This window comes from Lepus europaeus, chromosome 17, assembly GCF_033115175.1.
Source record: "Lepus europaeus isolate LE1 chromosome 17, mLepTim1.pri, whole genome shotgun sequence".
NCBI classification, from domain to species: Eukaryota; Metazoa; Chordata; class Mammalia; order Lagomorpha; family Leporidae; genus Lepus; species Lepus europaeus.
In genome coordinates, this window is record NC_084843.1 from 20,865,423 (window position 1) to 20,888,785 (window position 23,363).

Here is a 23,363-nt window from a genome sequence, read left to right on the forward strand (position 1 = left end):
ACTGCAGAAGTTCCCAAAGGCTGGGGACCGGGAAGGCAGGAAGCCGTGGAGTTGGGTGGGGGACCAGGCGGTGGCGGTAGAGGTATTGGCAGGTCCACGCGGGAAGTCAGCTCCTGCAGGCGCTGCGCAGCCGGGTGTCCAGAGAGACTGGGGAGCCTGATAAGGTCCCGGGAGTCCCCGCGGCTCCTCACTTCTGCGTTGCGCAGCCAGCCAGCCTCTCCACCTGCGACGCGCAACCGTCTCCAGGCACGCGTGGCTGTGGCTCCGTCCCTGTCGGGGATTGCCACCTACCCCAGAACTGCCATTGCCGCCCCCTATCGCCCTACAATTGCCCAACGGAGATCTCCGCAGCGCCCCTGTTTGGGGGACCCCTCTCGGCTCCAGCGGCGGCAGAATTTGGCGCACGATATCCCCATCCTCCGGCCTGCAGTGCGAGCTCGCCACTCGCGCAGGGCTCCGCGTGTGTCTTTGCGCAGCTGGAAGTAGTGGCTTCTGCTGCCCACAGCGGCTCTGGAAGGGACTCCGGGAAAGGAGAGGTGGGAGATTTCCACCTGGGGCGGAGAGGCAGGGTTCCTGCCTCGCCCCTGCTTAGCCCAAGGACGCCGTCTACTGGGAACGGAAGGAGAGAGGCGAAGGAAGTGGGAGTGCGCTTGGCAAACCCCGGGGAGGCACAGACAAAACCTCCAGCTTCCAGACGGAGTTGCTGAAGCAGAAGGGCAGCAGGTTTGCTACAACGGACATTCAGCGAAGAAGCAAGCGTCTGAAAAATTTAAAAAGGAAGTGAGCAGAGAAATGGTGCCGGGACTCGGTAAAGAACAGTGAAGAAAGTTGCTATCAGCAGGCACTCGCAAGGAGGTTGGGCTGAATGAGACAGTCCAGATTTGGGGGAAACCCTGAACTAAATATTCATCACCCGCGTTTCTGGGAAATGATATTGGCTGCAGAAAAGACCATTTCCAGCCCATCTTTTCCCGTCTTCTTCAGAAACCAAGAATCCAGGACATCGCTCAAGAGCAGAGCAATTCGATTCCAGTGTAATTCCTGGAAAAGGCACAGATCATCTGCTGCTTACCCCTGAGTTTCAGTGTAATGTAATTGCCAGAAACCTCAGAAAAGCGCTCCTTCATCCTGTGGTACTCAGATTTAGCTTTGTATTGAAGTTGTGTATATGTCAAAATAATACTGATAACTTTTTTACTTCTTTGGCACACTAGCCTATAGATAGATAGATAGATAGATAGATAGATTTAATTGAAAGGCAGAGTTACAGAGAGGCAGAGGCAGAGAGAGAGAGAGGTCTTCCATCGGCTGGCTCACTCCCAACTGGCCGGAGCTGAGCCCATCTGAAGTCAGGAGCTAGGAGCTTCTTCCAGGTCTCCCATGCAGGTGCAGGGGCCCAAGGACTTGGGCCATCTTCTACTGCTTTCCCAAGCTGTAGTAGAGAGCTGGATTGGAAGTGGAGCAGCCTGTTCTAGAACTGGCACCCATATGCGATCCGATCCTGGCACTGCAGGCATTTGCTCCACTCCCTAGGGCACAGTGTCGGCTCCCATATATTCTGTTAAGGTAGATCATGATAATAGCATTTAGGGTGAGATCATCTGCAATGTGCCTGGCCATTCAGTCAGAGTTTATGATTTTATATCACTTCCAGGAGCAGTTTAATCAAATAATTGAATCAGAAATTCTTGCCATTCAAATTTGAGACTTTTGTCTTCACTTGGTAACTCAATCACCATCTTTAGTATCATAACTCTGAAAATTAACCTTCCAATTTGAACTTGAATCTTCTTATGCTAATTGAATAACTTTCCTGCTGCTTTCGGTAATTAATCATGGTTCTGTATTTAAGCATGTGATTTAAATTTGTGAAATAGCTAAGACTTGCAGAGCCAAGACTGAAAAAACTTGGGACTTGAATCTTTTTTTTTTTCTTTAAATACTGTCCAAGTTTGAAAATGTCTCTTCTGCCTTTGACCTGTGTTTGTTCCTATCTTTAAAGAAATAAATTGGAGAAGAGAGCACATGTTTGGAAAACCTGAAAATCCAGTTGAGAGATGGCACAAAAAACTGTAAGGTTTTTGTCTAAAGTGCGCTCAGTCACAGTGGGGCTTATTGAGATCAGGGCATAGGAAGAGAGTGACAGTAAGATTTCTGGGATAAATAGTAAAAGGTAGTAAATAGTATTTGTTAAATAAATGAGTATCAAAAGCATGCTTACTAGTGAAACTCTTTTTTTCTGAAAACCCTCTGAACACACAGAGGTGACTTTTTCAGTGTACACATGCTTGCTGGAAAGAGCTTGTTTTAGTCCTCTAAAATATTGTGCAATTTGCTGTTCTGCCTTTTTGTGTTATCTTAATTACTGTATTATTTCTTTAGCTAGAAAACATAGATGATTCTTTCTTTCCTAAAAAAGGAAACAGTAGTTAAATATCATCCTGTAACGCCCAAAATAATAACAGAGAAGAGATGTGGTTAGTGTGAGGATGAGCCACACCAGTGCAATATTTGTGGCCACCCCAGAGAAGCATGTTTTTCTCTTTATGTAGGATGTGAAATATAATAAAAAATGTGCATGAAACAAAAGTGTAACCAATTATGATGTTTAATATTGAAGAATAGAACTTATTCCAAGGTATAGAGAAGAAAAATAATGAATGTTCTATAAAACATTCTTTTTTTTGATTTCTTATAATGATATGTTTAAATTTATAGAACAATTACAAAGATTGTATACAGTTTCTATATGCCATTCACCCAGATTCACTTTAAAACAGTGGTATATTTATCAAAAATGAGAGACTAGTACTGGTCCAATAGTATTAAGCTAAAATACAGATCTTATTTTTAAGGCTTTCATATTAGTGCCCCATTTCTCTTCTACGATGCAATCCAGGGCACCATGTTGCATTTAGACTCCTATCTGCTCAGTGCACCCCAATCTGTTTTAGTCTTTCAGTTCTTTGTTTTTCATGACACTGACCCTTTTTTTAAAAAAGATTTATTTATTCATTTGAGAGGCAGAGTTATAGATAGAGAGAGGGAGAGACAGAGAGAAAGGTCTTTCATCTGCTGGTTCACTCCCCAAATGCTGCCACTGCTCTGGTGGAGGCTTGACAGAGGCTCCGAGTTCATATTTCCATTTGGCATTGCTTCAGTAGAGGCTCTATGTAGTGGCTTTGCTCCTGGGCCAGGTCTCTGCCGGGTTCCCAGGACATCTGTGATATCCTTTGAAATCTGGAGGTCTCCCTGCCTCTACAGCTCTGTTGATCTCTGCCCACATGGCTACACTCTGAGGCTACACACCGGGTCAAGGTTTTCCTTGGCAGGTGTTGCAGGTTGCTGGTCACTGTACCTTTCTGGGATGTCCACATTAGCTTCACCCTACACTCAACTACTCTAATTATTAACATCACTCATTAGTATGGTACATTTGTCACACGTAATGAAACAATGTTGATAAATTTGTGCTAACTTAAGTCCATACTTTATTTAGTATTTAATCAATGTATTTTTTTTTTTCTATTTCAGTATTCCCTCCAGGATACCATTTGACATTTAATTACCATGTTTTCTTACTCACCTCTTGTCTATGACTGCTTTTTTTCCGTTTACATTGCTTTTGATAACATTGTCCCTTTGGAGGAGTACTGATCATATGTTTTATAAAGTGCAACATCAATTAGGACCTGTTTTTTAAAATTTTTACTTATTTATTTGAGAAGTAGAGCTACAGACAAATACAGGGAGAGACAGAGAGAGATCCGCCATCCATTGGTTCACTCCACAAATGGCTGCAACAGCTACAGCAAGGCCATCCAAAATTAGGAGCCAGGAGCTTCTTCCAGTCTCCCAAGTGGGTGCAGGGGTCCAAGCACTTGGGCCATCTTCCACTGCTGTCCCAGACCACAGGCAGAGAGCTAGATCGAAAGAGAAGCAGCCTGGACATGAACCAGCACCCTTATGGGATGCCGGCACCACTGGCAGAGACTTAGCTTACTATGCCACAGTGCTGGCCCACCAATTAGGTCTTTTACCTTATGTTTTTATGATTATGTATTTATGTGTGCTGGGGAGGAAAACGAGAGTTAAAGTTGTATTTCCATCATGTGAGAGCATGGGTACATAGTATTAAAATGAACTAACACTGCTTTTAATAATCTGAGTTACCTAGCTGAAATGGTGTTTGTCAGGAGTCTCCATTGTCAAGTCACTCTTTTTTTTTTTTCCTTTTCCAAATGGTATTCTTTGGAAGGTAGTCACCACATGACTCATGCTTAGGCAGTGAGGAGTTAAACGTTCTATTTTAGATAGATACTCTTGAAGCTGTTCTAGAAAACCGTACTCATTCTAATCTTTCATCCTTGCTTATTCATAACTTTTCTCTCCTGGCATTGAAAAACCAGCTGCTTATTTGCTTTTTAAAGAAATAAAATAATTCTATGTAGAAAGTTTGAAACCCTAACATTTTTGTATATTTCAGTTCTTCACCTATCCAGACATACATACCCTCAGTTAAGGTGGTTGGATTTTGTAATAAGCTGGAATCAAATTGTTCATATTGTTTCTAAACTTGTGATTCTTATTCATTAATGCTATATATAATTTCAAGTTACTATGCATATGTTAGTGTTTCTTAATCTCAGGTTAACAGTATAATTATTTGGGCGATTTCGAAAGCAACATACACACTCACACCTGCGATGATTCTGATTCAGCTTCTCTGGGAAGGTTGAAAGTCTCAGGTGAATCTCAAGGGCAGCCATGCTGGGATCTATTGATGTAAATAAGTCTGCTTCTGTTTTAATTACTGGTCAACGTGCCCTCATTTACTTTATATATTTAAGGTTAGGTTCAGTTTAAAACATCTGGCTTCATTATCTTTACCCCTAGATACACATATCCTGGGTGATAAGACAGCTTTCTGATTACAAGTTTGTAACTGATCAATAGCAGAAATGTTTCTTAAATTGCGGGGCCCAGACCTGTAAATTCAATTTACCTAGGCTTGAATCTGGCTTTGTCATTGCAATCCATAGTAAATGATGTCAGCTTCAATGTTGATCTCAAAAAAGGAAGGTCACACCCCAGCACAGGTGTTTCAACTTGGGGCTAATGTGGCAGTTAATGACTTTTGCTCATTTAGGCTTATTATGAAAGCACCTTGCACCCAGAAGGCCCCAGGAGTTACATGGGCTTTCTGATATGTGTGAGTCATGGCGTCATTGGCTTTCCTGCTTCATGGATTGGATATTTGGTTGCTTGCTTGTCTGCTGCAGTGTCTCATAGGAAATTACTGGAGAGCAAAACGTGAAACAAGTATCAAATCCTTCACTGGTGATGGGATACAGGTAAGAAGAAACACTGAGTTTGACCATTCAGTCTCACAAGATGTGACCATGATCTTTTTCTGGTGAGACTGATTTGAGATTCCAGGCCTAAGATTTTATTAAAGAGAAACAGATTGTACTGATACAATAGTGCTAAAGGCTGGCAAACATTATGCATTTGAGGCTAACTTCACCCTTCAAGCCCTTAGCAAAGCTGACCCTGATGTACTTGCTTCATCTTCCAGCTTGTATTTGTTGATATCCTGCTATGTGACAGGCTCTATTTGAAGGTAGAAAGTTGGGGAACAAACCACCTATTGCCTGATTTCATGGATCCAGCACCCAGGTTGAAAAATAGATAAAAATAGCTCCACTGGAATGTAATTCAGGGGAAAAACCCCTGCCTGTCTGTTTTAACTCCTCTCCTTTCTACCTCCCGTCTGGCTTTCCTCAAAACCCTTCTCTTTCCTCTGGCTTCCGAGTGAAGAGCACCTGGAGGTAGTGGAGGTAAAATATTTGAATCTGTGGGGGAAATGGCACATTGCAGGTAACATACAGCAGGATGAGGAAGTCTCACACCTAGGAAGAGGATACACCAAAACTGTCTTGAATGAGAGCCCAACAGCTTGGTTATAGGTTGAACTAAGACCCCTGGCTGGGAAGATGGATGCAAGGAGTGGGAAGGTGCTGCGTTTAGATATGTGAAAATCTAAGTCACAGGCATGGGTGAAAAAAAGCATATTTTTGTCTTTTTAATATATTTTTTGTTATTAATGCTGTCACACATACATAGACACAGGTGGAACGGGAGGAGAGAGAGGGAGAGAGAGGGAGAGAGAGGGAGGGAGGGAGAGAACATGTGTCTACTGGTCTACTTTCCAAGTGCCTGTTCTCAAAAGCTGGGGCTGGTAGAATCAGGGAGCCTGGAATTCAATCTGAGTCTCCCATGTGGCTGTTGGAGATCAGCCAGTTGAGCCACCACTGCCTGCCTCCCAGGGTGCCCGTCAGCAGAAAGCTGGAGTTGGGCACTCAAGTTAGGATTCAAGCCCGGGTACTCTGAAATAAGACACTGTTGTCTTAACCTGCTGGGTCAAACTCCCATGTCCTGAGTATAGGTTTTAGACATGTATTCTTTGTTGAATAAATAAAAATGAAAGTGATTTATGCTATACCTTGGCTATAGTAAGTGATTGACATAATTGATGAGCTAGGCTGAGCAAAGTAAAAAACAAGCTTATAAATAAGTCATAAGGAATGTGTGGGGTTATGATTTATTTTAAAATTGAAGTTGCAGAACCATTATTCTGATTCAAACTGCCCCTTGAGTTGTTACCAGAGGCGAGCCTCTGGAATGAAAGAACAGAGGGGAGGGTAGAGACCCTGGAAGGAGTGGGTGGTCACGCAGAAAGTATCAATCCTGTTGGTAAATATTTTAGGGTCTGTGGATCATAAAATGATCTCCATCACAATAACCCAGCTCTGCTATTGTATCTGCAAAGCAGCTATAGACTGGGTGTGGCTATGTTCCAATAAAACTTCATTTGAAAATACAAGCTGTGGGCCAGATTTGGCTACTCCTCCCACAGAACGTCATAGGTCTGGGTGGAAATAGATCTAAGTGTGGGTCCCAGCTTTGCTACCATCTCAGTGAGGCGTGACCTTGGGCAAGTTATACTGTGCATCCATGCCTGCTAGCTTTTCAAAGGAAAATAATGATAGCTGTTTTATTTCTGAGTTGTGGGGAGAATGACTTAACATTTCAGGTTTGCAACTTCTTCAGGGGGACATTTTAGAACTGCATGCAGTGCTAAGGATGCCATATTCTACTGTGTGATTTTTGTATTAAAGCACAGGATTTTGCATGAATGGGAACAACTGCTCGCCATATTCATGGTCCCCTCTGAGGTCACAACATGTTTCCTTTCCTTTGTGTTCTAATGTTCCCTTCCTCTTTTTATTTCTCCTCCTGATGTTCCAGGCTTCACTCATATGCAGTAACAATCTTTCCTTAAAGCCCTACAGCTGATATATAAACTCTCCTGATACATGTGCTTTAGAATTGACATTTTAGCTCCATGAAGCACCCACTGCTGCCCCCTCCCCTTAGAGCCTTTATTTGGTATTGACAGGAACAGGCATTTTACATGCTCTGATTGCAGCTGTTAGTGTGGATGGGTTAAACTGCACTTAGAAAGGTTTGGTAAAATAAAAGTTGACAAGGAGGCTTTTTAAAGACCAAGTTTTCTTCATATTTAATGCTTCTCCAGCTCTTAAGGAGCAGCCAGGGGTCCATTATGCCTTGGAGGGCAAGCCTGGCAGCAGCTTCAGCCACATCCCCTGCAAACATTTTCTTTTTAATCAAGGAGTCATCTGGTTTCCAGAGAAGCACAAAGCTGCCTCTGAAAGGGTCAGTGCCTCCCATGATTCTCTGCTCTCACTGTGCTTGGTGTGGGAGTTGGAGAAAGTGAATCTGTTGCTGGGATACTGGGAAGGGCTGCTGTATACCAGCTTTAGCACTAAGGGAGCTATTTACCCTTTCAATTCCCTTGTTTTTGAATGGAGTTGGAAACTGTATTATTGCTTCTGACTTTTCTCCATATTATTTTGCTTCTTATTCTGACCTCAATGGGGAAAGAACCAAGATGCTTTTCTCTGCTTCCTGCCGGATTCCATGAGTGGGAAGCAGATAAAGAGGAAGTAGACATGCCAATGCATCAACCCCAGGAACCCTGACACACTAGGGTCCTCAGGTGCTCACTGGGTGACCATATCCACCCAACACCCCCTGGCTGGGACACCAAGAGAAAGTGTACAGTTGAGGGCAAAAATGCTCTTGCTCTGGCCCTGAGGAATTGTGAGTTGGTCTGAATGAGAGCAGGAAAATCATGCATTCAGAGGAGCACATGCTCGTTAATTAGTGTTAGATACAGATTTGGTGATCGGAAGAAACAAAATGTCCCTGCTAACCTCCTCACTGTAGTGGAGGGAAATGCCATGTGGGGGTGTGTGTTTGTTGCTCCATGAGTCAGCACAGAGTGGACCCTCCTCTGAGAAAGTTCACACTGAACGGATATCTCCAGTCAGCTACATTTAATTCAGGCATACTCCAGCTTCCAATAGTCACTAAATATTTGTTGTTTCTGTGTTGGTGATTGAGTCAGTGATGTGCACAACAGGTGGAATCCTTAGTATCAAGGAATTCATTTGTGTACCTAAACTTGACTGGACTCTCCAGATTATATGACCTGCATAAAACCTGTCAAGACCAGATCTGTAAAGTTGCTTGTGTCTGTGCTGTGAAAGATTGCCTTTTTTTTATTACAAGGGGCAGCATAATAAGTGACATTTTCTTGACTATAAAATGGGTTTGATGATGTCTTTTCCACATAACCTGCCAGATAATTCCACTGGATAAAGTTTAGATCAAAAAGTGTGATACAAACTTAAAGCACAGACATCATCTTTCTCATCTATATTTAAGGTATTTTTGTTCTATGATTGTCCCTCCATCTCCCACCCACATACGTACTTCAACCATGGTTTTGTACCATCATTGAAGGGACTTCCCAAATTAGTGGAACCTGGCACTACATACCCTTCAATCCAATGGTTTCCTGATTCTCTCCTGATTTTTTCCTACTGGTCTCCCCAAATGTTTGAGCTTTCTTCAATACCAGTATCACTTTGTTTTCTGATCTTTATTCGTCATTGCAGCAACATTTCCTACTTCTCTGCAGATCGTGCTGTGTGAATATCATAGATTTCAGCCAACAGGGCACCTTTCCTGAGAATAGAATTCTCAAGTTAAATTAATGAGTTTCAATTTAGAAAGATCCATGAGATCACAATACTCTTCCTTTGTGATTTTTGCCTAATTAACCAGGTAATCAATGCATATTCAACAAGAAATATCGCTATATGCCAACCTTATATGCAGCTTCTTCCCAACATGTGCTTATCAAAATATTGTGTTCAATTTATGGTAGCAATACACATTTTGTATGATTTCAAAACATTTCATTAATATGATAGGTCATAACATCCTCTTGGGCATGCACATTCTATTCTTTACATTTTTTAAACTTTTATTTAATAAATATAAATTTTCAAAGTACAACTTTGGATTATAGCAGCTTTTCACCCCATAGCCACCCTCCCACCCCCAGCCATCCCATCTCCTACTCCCTCTCCCATCCCATTCACATCAAGATTCATTTTCAATTACCTTTATATACAGAAGTTCAATTTAGTATATATTAAGTAAAGATTTCAACAGTTTGTACCCACATAGAAACACAAAGTATAAAGTACTATTTGAGTACTAGATATACCATTAATTCACATAGTACAACACATTAAGGACAGAGATCCTAGTTGGGGAGTAAGTGCACAGTGACTCCCGTTATTGATTTAACAACTGACACTCTTATTTATGACGTCAGTAATCACCCGAGGCTCTTGTCATGAGCTGCCAAGGCTATGGAAGCCTCTTGAGTTCGCCAACTCTGATCTTATTTAGACAAGGCCATAGTCAAAGTGGAAGTTCACTCCTCCCTTCAGAGAAAGGTACCTCCTTCTTTGATGACCTGTTCTTTCCACTGGGATCTCACTCACAGAGATCTTTCATTTAGGTCATTTTATTTTATTTTATTTTTTTTGCCAGAGTATCTTGGCTTTCCATGCCTGAAATACTCTCATGGGCTTTTAGCCAGATCTAGGAGTCCTTTGTATATCCCGCTTCCCATCTTGGATTGCTCTCTTCTTTTGAATTCTATCAGTTAGTATTAGCAGACACTAGTCTTGTTTATGTGATCCCTTTCACACTTAATCCTATCATTATGATCAATTTTGAACTGAAACTGATCACTTTGACTAGTGAGATGGCATTGGTACATGCCACCTTGATGGGACTGAATTGGAATCCCCTGGCACGTTTCTAACTCTCCTATTAGGGTTAAGCCTGAGTAAGCATGTGCCAAACTGTACATCTCCTCCCTCTCTTATTCCAACTCATATTTAATGGGGATCACTTTTCAGTTAAATTTAAACATCTAAGAATAATTGTGTGTTAATTGAAGAGTTCAACCAATGGTATTAGGTAGAACAAAAAAATACTAAAAGGGATAAAGTATTAAACTGTATATCAACAGTCAGGACAAGGGCTGATCAAGTCACCATTTCTCATAGTGTCCATTTCATTTCAACAGGTTTCCTTTTAGGAGCTCAGTTAGTTGTCACTGATCAGGGAGAACATATATTTGTCCCTTTGGGACTGGCTTAATTCACTCAGCATAATGTTTTCCAGATTCCTCCATCTTGTTGCAAATAACCGCATTTCATTGTTTTTGACTGCTGTATAGTATTCTATAGAGTACATACCCCATAGTTTCTTTATCCAGTCATCTGTTGATGGGCATTTAGATTGATTCCAGGTCTTAGCTATTGTGAATTGAGCTGCAATAAACATTGAAGTGCAGACAGCTCTTTTATTTCCCAATTTAATTCCTTTGGGTAAATTTAAGAAAAGATTTATGTATGTATTTATTTAAAGGGCTGAGTGACAGAGAAAGAGAAGGTGAAACAGAGAAAGAGACAAATTGAGAGTTTCTTGCACCTATCAATTTTCTCTTTCTAATCCTGAATCCCTGAGTCCCAGCTTATGTCTCTCTGTCTCTTTCAAATAAAATAAGTCCTGAATGACAAGATCTCTCAATTCTCGCTCAGGTCTTTTTTTTTTTTTTTTGACTTCTTTATATATTTGGAATGGATAGATACAGAGAGGGAGAGAGGGAGATAAGAAGAGAAAGCTAGAGAGAGCTAGAGCTAGAGTGAGAGAGACAGAGACAGAGAGAGAGAGAGAGAGAGAGAGAGAGAGAGATCTTTCATCAGCTGGTTCACTCCTTAAATGGCCACAATGGCCAGGGCTGAGCCAGGCTGAAGGTCAGGAGCCAGGAGCGTCTTCCAGGTCTCCCACATGGGTCCAGGGGCTCAAGCACTTGGGCCATCTTCTATTCTTTCCTAGGCCATCAGCAGGGAGCTGAATGGGTAGTATAGCAGCTGTGACTTGAACTGGTACCCATATGGGGTGCTGGCAGTGCAGGCAGAGGCTTAATCTTCTATGCCACAGCACAAGTCCCCTTCTTCTAGTTCAGATATAATGAAATCCTTTCAGAGAGGGAGATTGAGAGAGAAATAATGATTACTGAACTCCCATAAATGGGTTCACATCCTAAATGTCTTTAATAGACAGGGCTGGGTCAGGACCAACCTGGGAGCCAGAAACATAATCTGGGTCTCCTACATGGATGGTAGGAATCTAGCTACTTGAACCATCACCACTGTTCCCGAGGATCTGCATTAGCAGGACACGGGAATAGGAAGTCATAGCTAGGAAACAGACAGGCATTCCAAAGCAAGACAATGGCTGCTGCTTCTCACCTTCTTTCTGTTCTTCATTCTTCTTCTTCACCACTTATTGAAGCAAAACAACAGAACATCCTACCACTTCACTCAAAAGCAATGTTTTTGCTCTGCCCTTTCTTGGGAGACATACACTTTCCAACTGGCATTTTACCTGCTAGGCTAAATGCCCACCCCCTATTTTAAATAAGAGGGATAGACTCAGAAAAGAGAAGTAATTTGCCAAGGTTAGATAGGCAGGAGTCAACATGGGAATTCAAAATTGGGTTCAAGAAATTCTCTATATCTATTTAGCTTTTCACAGCACTAGACCACACTTTAAAAATATTAGAATGCAGGTATTTGGTGAAAATTTATATTATTGATGAGGTCTGTTGTAGATCCTTGGTCTCTACAAGAACTCTGAGGTATTCTACAGATGCTCCTATTTTACAGATTAGGTTCTGAGTTAAGGAACTCTGCTTGATGTCATATAGTAAAATGAAGAACTATGAGTCTCCTTCGGGCTTGTTTGAATATTTAGTTTCAAATTTATTGAATTATCTCTATGAATTCTGACAATCAGTAAGCCCTGGGTTTGGTGCCATTATATTCTAAGTTTTAGAGATGAAGAAATGGAGACAGAAAGATTCAGTAAACTAACTACAGATAGTTTAGCAAGTAAATGACAAGGTCAAACTTTGAAGCTTGCATAGTTGACCCAAAAGCCTTCAGAAATAATGAATTAAAACAAAAAATGAAATAGTTGTGTGTAGATTTGCAGGCTGGATATCTGTATGTACCCAGAAGTCTTTCTTCTCAATCTATGCAAATAAAACTACCTCAAGGATGAGGGTAAGCTTTAAAGGAATAAACAACTATTATCATAACATCCATCCACTATTGCATATTGAAGTCAGAGTCAGACTAATGTTTTGGGCACTAGCCAAGAACTGAAGCCACGGAAGAAACAGCTTGCTCTCTTAGCAATATTTGATAACTACAGAAGCCAGACAAGAGCCTAACAGGTCTTCCTTTTCCAATTCAAACTGAAGCCTACTGTTGCTTTTTCCCCAGCATGCACGATAGCTACCCAGAGTAAGCATATTTTTGTGATGTTGAGAATAGTGTGGAGCAGGACCTTAGCAGATGGCATATCTAGTGTAAGCAAGAAATCATTTTAGTCCCCTAAATCTGAGTGTTTCTCATTATTACAGCATAACCTAGCCTGTGCTGCTTGACATAGCCACACAGGTGTGTGTTAGGAAGAGTTGGATTGAACAATAAAAAATAGAGGAAAATTATGAAACTAGACATAAAAGAGTCTGTATATAATGCATCCTTGAGAGGATATAATTTATCTAGTATATTGTCATTAAATGCATAAATTTGGACATTCTAATTGTCATAACGTCTAATTACTAAGTGCATTGCTAGCTAAGGCAGTTGTAAAGATAAAACAAGGTGGTGCTAGATTAGGTGTCATGATATTTTTAGTGAATTTACTGCTAGATCAGTGATCTATGTTATGGCTAAATTAGCAAGAAGAATATAAAAGTCCCTGGTGGCATTTTTGAGGAACTTTTAAAATCCTCACAACAGACCTTCAAATTAGCATCGTTAAAAGTATAAACAGATAAAAGTGGACACTGTCTATAACTATTTTTCTTTTTCTTTTTTTAGATTTATTTTATTTATTTGAAAGACAGAGTTACACAGAGAGAGAGGAGAAGCAGAGACAGAGAGAGAGGTCTTCCATCCACTGGTTCACTCCCCAAATGGCTGCATCGGCCAGAGCTGCGCCAATCCGAAGCCAGGAGCCAGGAGCCTCTTCCAGGTCTCCCACATGGGTGCAGGGGCCCAGGGACTTGGGCCATCTTGTACTGCTATCCCAGGACATAGCAGAGAGCTGGGTCAGAAGAGGAGCAGCTGAGTCTCGAACCGGTGCCCACATGGGATACCACCGCTTCAGGCCAGGGCGTTAACCTACTGTGCCACAGCACTGGCCCCCATTGTCTATAACTTAAAGTATGATCTGATCCAAGTTTACTCCTATAATCTTCCTTGGGAAAAGGAGCTTTTATGTATCAGGAACTGTGGCTGTTTTCCAGGAAAATGTTTGTTACTTATTTAGAATCTCTAGTTTTCCAAAATCAAAAGCAAGAAAGAGAGCTCTTTATTGGTGCTTTTGTCTTCTAAATATAACACAGTGAAGCAATGGAGGCTGTGGTCATGTGGGTGATCTCTAGTAGGTACACATAGTCCAATATCAGGCTGAGGAAGACAACTCCAGGAGATACATATGATAGAAAGGCATTTACAGTTAATTATTTAGAAGCCTGGAGGAAGCAGGAGTATCTGTTTCATATGCATGTAGCAGTGGCATGAGTGTGGGTGGGTGTGAATGTTTTTGTGTGTGCAAATGTATTTCAATTTATAGAATTGAAGCCCTAGGCCAGCGCTGTGGTTTAACAGGCTAATCCTCCGCCTTGCGGCGCCGGCACACCGGGTTCTAGTCCTGGTTGAGGCGCCGGATTCTATCCCGGTTGCCCCTCTTCCAGGCCAGCTCTCTGCTATGAATCCGGAAGGCAGTGGAGGATGGCCCAAGTCCTTGGGCCCTGCACCCACATGGGAGACCAGGAGAAGCACCTGGCTCCTGGCTGCGGATCAGCGAGATGCGCCGGCCACAGCGGCCATTGGAGGGTGAACCAACGGCAAAAAGGAAGACCTTTCTCTCTGTCTCTCTCTCTCTCACTATCCACTCTGCCTGTCAAAAGGAAAAAAAAAAAAAAAAAAAAGAAGTGAAGCCCTAATGTTGTTATCTGCCTTTCTAGTTGCCATGATAATCTTCTAGGCCTCGGAGTATTGACTAAATACAGCTAAATAAAGTGGGTTTTTATATTTACAGGAAATAGTTTCAATCATAATGAAGACTTCTAGTCCCTGAGTATGCATGTAGTTATTTAAAGAATATCTAAAATTGTGTACCCCCAAGAGACATTGGATTTCTAGAGCATTTTTGTATGGGTTATGTGTTAAAATATTCTGTGATGATCCAAGTAGTACTAGAGAATCTGATCTTTCTCTCCCTTGAGCCAACAAATACTAGCATAAAAATCTATTTTGAAAAATGGAGTTATTATATTCAATTGTGAATTGATTTTATCTTGTCTATTTGCCTGCCCATTAGAATATTGGAATAGATGCTGATGAACACTGGGAGAGCATGATAGATCAACCATGGTTTCCAGAGTCCAACTTATCTAGAGATTTGCAATTCTAGGAGAGTGAATGGGTAGAGCTGTGGAGTTGAGAAAAGACATGGAGGACAGAAAAGTAACAATTTCAGAGCTTCTTTACTTCTATGACTTTTCTCTGTCTATTGTTAAAAACCATATGGACAACAGGTATTTAGTACAAAGAAAAGTCACATGAAGCCATTCACTGGGAATAATAGATTAGTTGATTTTTCTCTACTATTCTAATGCCCCTAAGTCTCAGCAAACAATACTTTTCCCATAAAACAGTATTTACTTGTTTCACATTATAATTCTAGATGCTGGTAGCTTGACATTCTTCTTTGCCTATGTGTAGTTAAACTAATGTTTCTGTCAGATCTTTGTTATATGAGAGTTATTATTGCTTTCACATTCCTGATTTATACCTTGCTTGTTCAAAGAGAAGGGAAATAAAAATCTCAAACATTTTTGATGGACATCACCATGAGCAGCTAGTAGGAAATCAATAATATTACATGATATTTCTTAGGAAAATACCAACTTCCAAACTAAAGCCTTGTCTACAGACTGAACTGACAAGGGGAAGAAGAGTGTACCTCAGGATGGCATCCACATGTGTCACATAAAACGATGGGTCTGCAAATAAATTATAAGTAAATACATTGCATTTGAAATATACTGAATTAAAAAGTTCTTTTGTTGCCATACTTTTATTCTGGGCACACCAGAGCCTGTATTATGGTAATAGGATTGCAATTCACCAAATTGATTTTTTCTAAGCCATCTTGCCAGCCAATAGATAGAGAAAACTCATGGGAAGTGGCTAGTTTGCATGACTTTTTTTTTTTTTTACTGCAATTCTATATTAGGTGGGGACACAATCATCATAATTGGAGGGTGACATAAACTTACATCTCATTGGATGAAATGAATAAAGGATAGTTGACTATGAAGCATTCATTGCTTACTTCTTTCCCTAATATTTTTGCTAATGGACTATGAATTCAAAAATACATGGTAATAAGTGTTTTACCCTTTGCCACATGTTTATTTTCAAACATGTTAGGGGTACAAATAATGCAAAAGTTAGGGGTACAAGTAGTGCAATTCTGGACAAAGAAAAATCAGACATCTGTTAGGTGGTCATGGGAAATACTGTGATGTACAGGGGAAGGCAAATGTAAAGGGAGAGTTCTTATAAGCCTCTCTTTCCCCTACCTACCTTGAATGCATTTAGGAATATGAGAGTGCCTTTCTCAGAAGGTAGGGAAGAGCTAACAGGTCCATCAGGTGATTGTGGGCTCTGATTGCATTGTTGAAGTACTGCGTTATCTGGGACCACCATCTTCCAGATGACCCATTACGTAGATGTTCAGTGCCTTTAGGTTTAAACTTCCGTCCATTTACTGTCCTGCTTCCTGCTGATGAAAACACCCAACCGATACATATTTCAGTTTTTTTTTCACTCTTAATTATTGTTGCTTCCCCCACATTTATAACTCAACTTTCTGTTCCTCAAATTGGAAGTGTCTCAAGGAAGCAAGGGCCTTTCTTTGAAAGTTTTCTAAAGTGCTGAGTTTGGTTTGTTTGGGCATGTTTTCTCTTCCTTAGACTGGTAAAACAGATTATCTCTATGTGCATTCCTCTTATTCCTCAAGATATTTGAGACTCATTTTTGTTCTATTCTTACTCAAGACATGGTCAAAGGAAAAAAAAATACAATGGCTCACACTGTATTTGTATAGTTAGTAAACCATAGCCAGTATTCACTTCACAGTGATAATTACTGCTGAGTTAAGTTGTAGGTTTCCCTTATGCATTGTGCATGGGATTTTAGTACCAAAAACTGGGCTTGCCCAGAAATTTGAGGACCACATGCATGCAGTTTAATTGAAGTTCACTTTGTGTGTGTGTGTGTGTGTGTGTGCTGCCTTTCTGGATACCTGAGAAGTTTTTTCAACTGTGTTGAAGATTACCCAGATTTTAAGAGAAAATACGTAATTATGCATGGCTTACAATTCACATATGAAAATCTGAGATATACCAAAAGTAACTGTAGGTTGTTTAGAATCTCTCAACTTAGGGACATCTTGTCTACAATGAACATTTCGTACATAATGACAAATGCATTCTTTGCTCTTATGAAATGTGTTCATATTCATATTCTCAATCTTAAACCTGATCCAAAGTCTCCTTTTCCCACTTATTATAGTTTTAAATAACTTGGAACAAGCATATATGCTCTGAGAGTTTGAGAAGTTGGAAAAAATCAAATGGGACCATAGGTAAATTTCATCTGCTGACTACCCAGTAGTACACATCATGTTTTTGAAAACATAATGGATAAGAGTCTCCTGTTGCTTTTTGCATTTTTGTACTGAGATGTAGAGAGACCTAGGAAAGATAGAGACAGAAAGCTCCTGTCCATGGTTCACGCCCCAATGTGCACCCAACAGCCTGGTCTGGACCAAGGCCAAAGCAAGGGGCCAGAAGCATGTTCTTGCTCTCATACATGGGTGGCAGGAACCAAATTATTTGAGCTGTCATTGATGCCTACAAGGGTCTGCGTTAGCAGGAAGTTGAAATTATGAGCTGGAACCAGGAATCGAGCCTTGGAACTCTGATGTGGGACATGAATGTTAGAACTACCATGCTACATACTCATTCTTATAATAGACCTCCCATTACATATGACAAAATTATTTGAATATATTAAGTGTACAATAAGTAATAGTGGCCAAAAGTAAATGCAGAGTATTTTATCTTTGTTTAGTTGATCCTCACCTATGTAAACAAACAAAATAAGAAAAATAGAAAATATTTACAAAAATGAAAAAACAAATGGAACAATAGTTTTTAATCATATTGATATTCTTTGAAAAATGAGAAAATCATTTATATATAGGCATTAATAGTTAATAATATTGCACATATACTAAAATTGGAGCAGAAAGCTGGAATCAGAAGCAGAGTCAGGACTCTATGCCAGGCATCTGACATGGGTTATGGGTATACCAAGTAATGCCTTAAACACTGTAACAAATACCACAGAGTTCTTCTGAAAGAAATCAGGATGTAGATTAGGGGAAGCCTAGATGTAGAGTACTGGAAAGTAGGGTTCCTAGGGAGAGACCTAATGAAAGAAGCAAATGCAAGTTAAATTCCAGGTGATTAACATGCCACAGATAAAAATCAGCATTTAAAACTTCAAGATCACAATATAGCTGACCCTTATTTCAGACCTTGGAAAGATGATTTTTTTTTTTTACCAGACATAAAAACACAAACTTTGAAAACAATGTTTGACCTTTTTAAAAATAAAATAATGAGTAGGTATTTGTCCTAGCAGTTAAGATGTGAATTGGGATGCCTGCATCCCATATAAGAATGTCTGAACTGGAGCCCTAGTTTCCCTCCTGATTTCAACTTCCTGCTAATGTGCAGATGGCTGAAGTAGTTGGGTCCCTGGATCAGAAGTGGAGCAGCCAGGACTTGAACGAATGCCATATGGGGTGCTGGCATTGCAGGTGGCAGCTTAACCCATTATGCTACAGTGCCAGCCCCTGTAGTTAGGTCCCTGACACTCACATAGGAGACCTGGGTTGAGTTCCTAGCCCCCGGCTTTGGCTTGATCCAGCTGTGGCCTTTTGAGGGCATTTCAGCAGATAAGATCTCTCTCTCTCCTCCATATATATATTCTCAGATAAAATAAATTTTAAAAAGTTACAATTTGTTAAACAGATTCAAATACACATCACAGGCATAAGAAAATTATTTGCATTGAATGAAATTGTCAAGAAACCAAAGAATTTACAAAGTATTCCTATAAACCAAAGTGAAAAAAGAAAGTTAAAGGGGAATAAGAAATGAAAATGCTGTTTAGAAAAGAAGAAACACAAATGGTCAATGAAAGTGTGAGTAAATATTTCTTTAACTTGTTATTTAGATTAAACTAATAGGGAGACATCATTCTTCACTTACTGTGTTTGCAAAATCCCAAACAGTTAGCAAGAATGTGGGAAATAGGAACTCTTTTGTTGGTGAGGATGTGAATTGCTAAAATCCTTTTGATTACAAGTTGTCAGTAGTTTGTCAAGTTGGATTTACATTTTATTTCTTTGAACAAGCAATTTTGTAAATGTGTGAGTAGATATACAGGCTTATATGTATGTGTAATTATAATATACGGTTGTGTGTATATGATATCCATACATTTGCATATAAGATACATTCTCTAGATATGTAATTTTTCTAGCATGCACATATATGTATAAATACACACAATCAAGTGTGTACCACCTAGCAGATGAGGATACATGTATCTGAGATACATGCAGCTGTGTGTGTCTAATTGTAAATATCCTAGAGAAATCATTTCATATTTGCATAATGATTTATTTTGAAGAATGCCCAATGAAGAATTACCTAGAAAATCCAAAATAATTATGAATACCTTAAATGTTCCTCAGTGAGATGATATCAAAATACAGATACAAAAGAAAATAATATTGTGAATATTATGGATTTATATATATATATTTCAATTTATTAAGTTAAAACCCAAGGTTAAGAGAAAAATAACAAGTCCCAAGAAATACATATAAGGTGATGTAGTTTGTTTCAAATGTGCAAACATATAAAATACAAAGTAATAAAAACTAAATGAACATAATCTTTGGGGAAAGAGATATTTTGGCCTAGAAATAAGTTGTATGGCAGGAGGTTAGCCGTGGCTCACTCTGGCTCAGAGACTCGGGGCACCTGGACTGGGGCAATCTGTAAGATACAGGCTCAGAGTGAACTTTGAGAATCACTCTGCTTTGATTGTATCATGAAGCAGCCATTGCTTCTGTCCTCTTTTCAAAGCCACTACCGGGAGGGAAGTAGCTGTTAAAGATTCATGTGTAAAACACTATTCATGTGTAGTTACAAAACAGTATCTGAAGATTAAAGAATTGTGATGCCGTCAACTGAGAAATAAGGGAAGGAAAGTCACAAATCATTTTTTTTCTTTCACTGTGAGGTATCACCTGAGGGGAAGATACAGAAGTTCACAGATCACTCACTCCATCAAATAAACATTATTTATTGCTCGGATGTTTATAGTGGCCCTCTAACCTGATTTCCCCACCCTTTGTGCCTGCCAGCAGCTGTCTCTGCCTCCTCCAAACCAGAAAATTTTCCTAGCGACACAGCTGTGACCATGCATATCCAACTTTTGTCTTCTGAACTAGGCCCAGATTCTATACCCTCCGACAACTGACTCCAGCTTCTCCTGCTGGTCTTAAACCTACTTCATTTACAGATGTTTGCTGAGAGTACATGCTCTACAGGTTTCTTTGCAAGCACTGCAGATTGGAGGAGAGCTAGTGCTGCCATTCCAAGAGGGCTGCAGACAACAATGCAACTACAAATAAGCTCATTGCACATAGTGTAAGCACTAGCCACTCAATAAAATCAGGGTGTGGCATTGAGTATAAGGTAGATAGGGTGTTCCAATAGGGAGAGCGGGTGAATCTGAGCTGAGAATGAGAGGTGAGAGAGTATCTCGAAGAAAACATCAGTAGGAGGAAACGTATTTGCTTTCTCCTGCTCTAGCATCAGCGGACTCTGCCTTGAAATCATGTTTTACTGATTTCTGCCTGTGGGAAGCCTGTACTGTTTTAAATGTCACCTCTTCTGTGGAGCTCAACGGCATCTCTCTTACCTCTCAGAATAGCGTCAGTGCTGGTGCTGTGATTTTCTCTGAGTCAGAAACAAGCTGATTGAATGAGACAGAAGCTTAGTTGGAATACAGTTAAGGACACAGTGGGGAAATGTATTCATTTTGGTCAGTTGTAAAATGAGCAGCAATCGAGTTCCAGGGTTGGTGATGTGGAGAGTTGCCTCTTCTTGGTCAATTGTAAGATGAGCAGGAGTCAAGTGCCAGGGGTGGCAGTGTGGGGGAGATGCTGCTTCTTGGTGTTTTCTGTCTGCTTGTCATTGTTAAAAGCATCACCCCAGAAACACTGTTTTACCCCAGTAACAACTGAATCCATTGTACAGCTCTCCCGGTACTTACTACTTTCCTTACTACCCCTGAATTCTAAGATATACCAGCCCCTGTTGCTCTGCAACCTATGCTCAAAAGTTGGGTCCCAGATCCCTGTAATTCCAACTCCAGATTCAAGGACACCATCACCACTCAGCAAGAAGCTTCTTTTCAGAAGTCTAAGTGTTAGTCCTATGATGCTTGAGAGCAATGAGTCTCATCTTTCCTTTTCATAGTTCAACTTTTCAATATTTCTAAATGTTTCCTTTTTTACTTTTACTCTAGGAGTGAAAATATTTCAGTTCATCCTTTATACTTGAGCGTCCTTTTTCTTTTATCACACTGAGTTAACTTGTTTGTAACTTTATATATAATTAAGAAGGCTATATATTAAATTCTATATGTTGAAATAACAAATGTGGTAGCTTCTGTCTTCTGACAACTCAACTCATCGTTGAAGGAGCATCTCTCCAGATTCTCTAAGCTGGATACTGACTCACAGAAACACACAATGAGTCTTGTAAATTTCTAATAAAGTTCTAATATTAACTATTTCCATATTATAATATGTAATATTAAAGCAATGAATGAATAATGAATTAAACTCATTCATCTTAATAAAACTCATTGGGTATCTGGGATGAGGTACAGATATTTAACCTTACATCTTTTACCCCATCCTCAAATCAAAATGGTTTGGCTTCTTCAACAATGTCACAGTATACTACATTTTGTTTATACTTTTTAAAATATATATTTTATCTAGTGCTTCTTTACAGTTGTGACAGGGATAAAGTAAATAATATTAACTTAGAAGAGTTTGCAGTCATCCCCCCCCCCATTTCTGCTGACTTTTATGGACCAGTAATTGCTTTTTTTTATGTCAGCTGCTGAGTCTTTCTTTAGGACAAAAAATCCAAATAAAGAGGGTTAGAAAAGTTGAAAAGAGTGGCAGGCTTAAATTGATGTGAACGACAAATAGATAAGAAAAGTCACAGGCTGGAGGATAATGTAAAACTTATTTGCAGTTAAGGCTGATTTAGAAAAATAACTTCTATTATTTGTAATTTTTAAGGAGATTGTGGAATAGAGAGACAGAATTTGAAGGTTGCTGCTATGCATGATTGAAGGAGGTTGAGAATCAAGGAATTTAAGAAGCTTTGTTTAGGGATATGAATGGGATCCCCATGTGGTAGACATAAGTAAGTCTCAAGAAAATAAGTATTAAATTCTAATTATCTATGGTTGTCATCCTGAGATTTCTAAAAATGTGGCTGTATACCAGAATGTACCCAAAATCTACTTGGTTTGCTATATTTTGTGTTATGTGTCATTTTTCTAGTTGAACTCTCACTTCCAATGCGGTGGATATTTCTGGAAAGCAGAAACTTGTCATCTCCCACAGTACTTGAACATATGCCTTATGTGAGAGTACTTCAAAGAAAAAAAGTTTGTATAAGACATAGAAATAAAAGAAGTATTGGGGGTGCAGGTTTTTTGAAGTCAACGAAATTTTTCATAATAAAGTCAATACTGTTTTCCATAGTACAAGTAAATTCAGTTTCCATGACTATTTTGAAGTCTCACATATACCTCCCACTTCATAACTGTTGAAAACGGTTGCAGTAGTAGCTAACATATACTGGAATCATTAATTGTTAACCAACTCCCGTGCCAAGATTTTTATGTGGGCCTCTGCCAACCCCCACAAGCAGCACAAATGAATGGATTTGACTCTCACTTCTATGTTTTAAGGGAAATCAGATATTTCTAGTTATTAAGTAACTGGGCCCAAAATGTGTTATAAAAATATTTTCTTCAAAAGACAGTCAAACCAAGCAACTTGTAGTACTTTGGCCTTTTTACTCATCAGGGTGTTTTACAAAGTGCGACTTTCTCAGAGAAGGTTCGCCAGGCTTCTCTTTCCTGCTGATCAGTGGGAACCATCAGATGTCATTAGGATGGTCTTTGTTTTTTGACAGGTGAGCCCGTGGTCATTTTCCAAAAGAGCTCAGTCCTTCAGTTAGAGAAAGTAGAACTGATGCATGCTTCATTTCTTCACAGGCTACAATCCACTCCCTCCTCATCCCACACTTGCCAAAGTGCTAGATGGATGTGGTAAATTCACATGTCTTATTCTTTTTTTGTCAAGGGTAGTAGGTGAGAAGAGACCAAAGTTCTTAGGAGGAATGCCTGCCACAGTGACAAGAGATGTTTTTTAAAAAAAAGATTTATTTATTTATTTGAAAGGTGGAGTTACAGAGAGCTAGAGAGATGGGGGGAGGAGCTCTTCCATCCGCTGGTTCATTCCCCAGATGGCAGCAACGGCTGAATTTGTGCTGATCCGAAGCCAGGAGCTTC